The sequence below is a fragment of the Loxodonta africana genome, unplaced genomic scaffold (genome assembly GCF_030014295.1).
Source record: "Loxodonta africana isolate mLoxAfr1 unplaced genomic scaffold, mLoxAfr1.hap2 scaffold_201, whole genome shotgun sequence".
Classification (NCBI taxonomy): domain Eukaryota; kingdom Metazoa; phylum Chordata; class Mammalia; order Proboscidea; family Elephantidae; genus Loxodonta; species Loxodonta africana.
In genome coordinates this window covers 180,482-186,032 of record NW_026974941.1, presented here as the reverse complement: position 1 = coordinate 186,032, position 5,551 = coordinate 180,482, and the positions used below count along the sequence as shown (strand labels likewise).

The window sequence follows — 5,551 nt, the reverse complement described above, 5'->3', positions numbered from 1 at the left end:
TTCCACAGACATGTATAAAAAATTTTAGGTTAAAACAGCTGAAATGTTTTTTCTCTATCTTTATAATTAACTATTGATTTAGGTTCTTGCACTACCTAGGGAAGCCCTGGTGGCACAGTGGTTAAGCTCTCAGCTGATAATCAAAATGGGCTTTTCGAATCCACCAACCAAACCAGGGAAGAAGGAAGTGGCAGTTGGTTTCTACTCAGTTGGTTTTAATTCTACTCTGTCCCACTGGGTCGCTCTGAGTCAGAATAGGCTGGACAGAAATGGATTAACCTAGCACATCTTGGAAAACTAATGCAATTTCTCTGATCTGTAGGTTCTTTGTTTAAAAATTAGAAGAATACTAAATCATTGCTGCTCTGACCAGGGATATCTTCTGGAAACTTGTGTGAAATGCAGACTCACAGGCCCCACCCCAAGTGACTGGATTGGAAGGTGCGTTTTGACAACAACCCTAGGTAATTGACATGCTGAGTAGTACTTGAGACCCTGAGATCTAAAAAAAAAAAAAAAAAAAACCTTATCTAGATGACCTTAAAACCCTTTTCTCTGTAAATGAAGTATGGCCGAGGTATAGACCACTTTACTTTATAGACACATTTTCAGTCCATATATACTCTCTGATACTGAATACACAGTGAAAACTGAGATTGATGGAGTATAGGACATTTGTTGAGTTTAAGAGTGTGATTCGTGGTGAAGAAAGGGAGAAAAAGGTAATGCTGAGTGAAGTTACTAAAGTGGAAGGAAGCTTCATGTGTCTTAGATAAAGGAAGCAGTTTGCCTAAGTGCATTGCTGGATATAGAAATATTTCTGGGTGTGAACTATGTATTCATGTAATGGAGAACTTTGAATATCACATTAATGAGTTTAAACATGAAAAATCAAGACCCACAGTAAAATTGTGAAAAGAGGAAAAAAAAATTTGAAACCATTTTTTTTTTCAAATTCTTATAGTTTATTTCTGAAGACTATTTTAAAAAATATTGCGGTGAAATGTATATAACAAATCATTTATCATTTCAACAATTTGCACATGCAATTCAGTGACATCAATTGTCAGTCATATGGTGAAACTATAAAAACTATTCATTTCCAAATGCATGCAATCTTTAAGAGAAATTCAGTATCCACTATTGCACTTGCCTATTTTAAATATTTCATATAAGTAGGATCATACAATATCTGTCCTTTCGTGTGACTTATTTCACTCACTGTTACATTTTCGAGGTCTATTCGTGTCTTAGCAGGTATCTTAACTTTATTTCTCTTTATGAATGGATAATATCCCATTGTATGTATGTATCACATTTTATTCATCTATTCATCTGTTAACAGACACTTGGGTACTTTTGAGCACAAAGCCTAGGAATTAGAGGAACAATTGGGAAGCTATTACTGTCAAATATGCATGTGAAAGGAACCTATGTTTGGAAGGCAGATTTTTGAACAAAGACAAAATTATACATTTTTATTCAAGGACCATGCACAAAAAGTCGCCTTAGAAAATACTGAGTCCAAATGAAATGCAGTCAGTCCTTGTGGGTTTAGATTTAATTTACGGCTGAAACAAATGCATGGTGATGCCTAGAACAGGCTGATAGGAGCAGAGAGGCTGGATTTGAATCTTGTATCTTAAATTTACAATCTTTGCAAAAAAGATAAAATTATTTGCAGATTAGTGTCCTAAACTGATACTTGGTTATAGTAACAAATGACTTACTGCTGCATTAAATTAACAGATACTAACCATTCACTCCTCTGGGTACAGAAGAGGCATTCATAAATGTAAGAAAATGTCTGAATATCTACATTCAGTTCACTCTCTTTCAAGAATTCATTTATTTTCATTTTTCTAGGAGTGTGTAATTTGTTTCAAAGTCTTTCAGTCTTGAGTCTCTGTTTCCTGCTTTATTTCAGTACCACAATGGGCACAGACAATGGAACTGTCTTCCAGGAATTTCTTCTGTTGGGCTTTCCAGGCTCCCAAGACCCTTCAGCTCTCTCTCTTCATGTTTTTTCTAGTGATGTACATCCTCCCAGTCGGTGGTAATGTTGCTATCTTAACGTCGGTGAGTCCCTCTCACCAGCTCCACAGCCCCGTGTACTTCTTTCTGAGTAAACTCTCTTTCCTGGAGATTTGGTATACCACAGCTGCAGTCCCCAAGACCCTGGCCATCCTCCTGGGGAAAAGCCAGACCATATTGTTCACTGGCTGCCTTTTGCAGATGTACCTTGTTTTCTCATTAGGCTGCACAGAATACTTCCTCCTGGCAGCCAGGCTTACCACTGCTCTCTTGCCATCTGCTATCCTCTACACTATGGTGCCATCATGAGCAGCTTGCTTTCAGTGCAGCTGGCCCTAGGTTGCTGGGTCTGTGGATTCCTGGCCATTACAGTGCCCACAGCCCTCATCAGTGACCTCTCTTTCTGTGGCCCACATGCCATCAATCACTTCTTCTGTGACATTGCCCCCTAGATTGCCCTGGCCTGTACCAGCACACAGGTAGTGGAGCTCATGGCCTTTGTGATTGTTTTTGTGGTCATTTTAAGTTCCTGCCTCATCACCCTGGTGTCCTATGTCTTCATCATTAGCACCATCCTCAGGATCCCCTCAGCCAGCGGCTGGAGCAAAGCCTTCTCCACATGCTCCTCTCATCTAGCCGTGGTGCTCATGTGGTATGGATCTACCATGTTCCTTCATGTCCGAACCTCAATCAAGGACACCTTAGATCTGACCAAGGCCGTCACTGTCCTGAACACTGTGGTGACTCCAGTTCTAAACCCGTTCATCTATATGCTCTGTAACAAGAAAGTAAGAGAAACAGTGCTAAAGAAATGGAAGAGAAAATAAATTGCCTGTAACATAACAAATCTCCTGTAAATTGTGTCCAGATGTATAGAGGTCTCAAGTAAGAATATGAGAAAACAAAGTAAACCATCCATGATAGCCAACCCATTGTCATAGAGTTGATTAAGGCTCATGGGGGACCCTACGTACAGGGAAGGGGGAAAAAAAGGTGAAAAACAACAAAAAACTGAGTAAATTGGTGCTACTGTTTTTGATGTAAGCAGACTTTGTTTTTTAAGGAGAATTTTGTCCTTGAGTTCCATTTATAAAATTAGGAGCACATGCAGTGAGAAGGATATTTTACGAAACAGATTATACATTCTTGTCCTTTTTAAAGTTTTTCTTTTTATCACAAAAGTGAACAATTTAAGAATAATGATATTTATGAATGATGAGGTGTGAGAAATAGGAAAAGTTTAAACAAAATGATAAATGAAATTGAAACATACAGTTATTTCAGCATAATTTTTTTGGATAAAATATAATAAAATAGATACATATGAAATTAGGAACTGCAAGTATAATGTGCCGCATTTGTTTAACAAGTTTACTAAGCTATCCAAAATGTGGGTGATGAATAGTAAAAAGTAGATAATCAGGATGGGGGAAGGTTTGGCTATGACAGTAGAAGCCCTTTGCATAAAAGTTTTGTCCTTGTTTGTTGTGTGCCATGGAGTCTATTTTTGACTCATAGAGACCAAAAGAGTGATGAGCTTCTGATTGTTAGTCCACGCAAGTCACCAAGGGCATGGCATCCTGTGGCTTCAGAGGAAAAACAATGTACTGCTAATTATAGTAGTTAACTGATTTTTCTCCAAAGGGGATCATTCCTTAGGGAACCAAGGTATGACCCTTTTTAATCATCAACACATGAAGGGTTCGTTTCCCTCCATCTGAACACTTTTCTACGGCTCTGGGTTAGAAGAAGCAGACCAGGGATCTATAGTCTGAACCAGGCTGCAGCTCTATTCTACATGTCCCATTCTTCTTTGGTTTACACCTATGCAATGAGGGTGCTTTCTCGTAGGAGAAAAGCCTTTATGCTGAATAGCAGCTATTCACTTAACCTTGTTTTCATTATTTGAAACTCCTTCCAAGTCCCCAATTAAAAATGGAGTGGAAGAGGGGTTTGAGGGAAATACGAAAAAATATTTCGTTGTATCAGTGATGAATAGTATTATTCAAAAAGCATGTCTATGTTGAAGATCTACCTCTTGTGGTATAAAAATGAATCAAATTATACATGGTCCGCTTCCCTACTTTATTCACTGTGAGGACAAGGTTCAAATTCATGACTAAATATTCAATATTTCTAAGCTTATTTAATGGGAACTTCTAAATAACTAAAACTACTGGTGTAAACTTGCTCACTTCCCTTGAAGACAAATAGCATTTATATTTCCAAAGGTGAGTCACCGACTCTCAAGACCACAAAAGCAATGTCTAGTATCACTCTCAATAAAAGTTACCTTCAACACATTTTCCCACATCTGCTCTTCATCTCCCTACAGTAAAAACAAGGAGAGAGCAGTTTTAGTTTTAAAGTGGATAAGTCAGTTTGACGTGGAATTGTATCCAAGATTTAATGTTAAGTGAAGAAAATCATTAGGAATATACAGAATAAAATTTACTAAATCAGGTATTTCCTTTCTATGTTAATGAGCTCTACCTAAATGTAATTTTGCAGTACATATGTGATATACTTTCGACTTAGATTTTTTTTTTTTTGGCAATTAAAATAATTTTTGTCTTTAAACTGGTTTATTATGAACAATTTACATTAAAGTAAAACACATAAAGTGCTCATTCATAAAAACAAAACAAGTTTTTAGGTTTTATTTGTGTGTGGTTAAAGTGAAAGTTTACAGTTCAAGTTAGCTTCCCATATAAAAATTTATACACACGTTGTTATGTGACCCTAGTTGCTCTCCCTATAATGTGACAGCACACTCCTCCTTTCTACCCTGTATTTCCCGTGTCCATTCAACCAACTCTTGTCCCTCTCTGCCTTCTCATCTCACCTGCAGACAAAGATTAGACTGGAAGCACACTCTTCACAAGTATCATTTTGTGACTTATATATAGCCCAGTCTAATCTTCGTCTGAAGAGTTGACTTCAGGGAATGGTTTTAGTTTTGGGCTAACAGACAGTCTGGGGGCCATGTCTTCCGGGGTCCGTCCCTCTAGTTGCAGCCAGACCATTAAGTCTAGTCTTTTTACTAGAATTTGAGTTCTGCACCCCCTTTTCTCCTGCTCCATCAGGGTCTCTTGGGCTCATATTTTCCTTTTGACTTTGGGGTTCTTCATTCTCCTTTGCTCCAGGTGGGTTGGGATCAATCCATGGATCTTAGATTGCCTCTTGTTGGCTTTTAAGACCCCAGATGCCACTCAGCAAAGTGGGTTGCAGAACATTTTCTTATAAAATTTGTAATGTCAGTTGACCTAGATGTCCCCTGGAACCATGGTCCCCGGGCCCCTGCCCCTGCTACTCTGTCCCTCGAAGTCTTTGGTAGTATTCAGAAAACATCCTAGCTTTTGATTTAGTACAGTTGTGCTGACTTCTCCTGTAATGTCCCCTCACACAGTTGTGGAGGCTGGAAAGTCCCAAGTCTGTGAGCCAGACTGGAAGCCTCTCCTGACTCGCATAGCTGCAGGGGCTCACAAACCCAATATTGGCAGGTAAAATGGCAAGC

General features: G+C 38.6%; 1 pseudogene; it reads left to right on the top strand.

Annotated features, from left to right (window-relative positions):
• The first annotated feature begins 1,934 nt into the window (after nt 1-1,934).
• LOC135229317 (olfactory receptor 6F1-like) lies at nt 1,935-5,163 on the top strand (annotated as a pseudogene).
• The last annotated feature ends 388 nt before the right edge of the window (nt 5,164-5,551 follow it).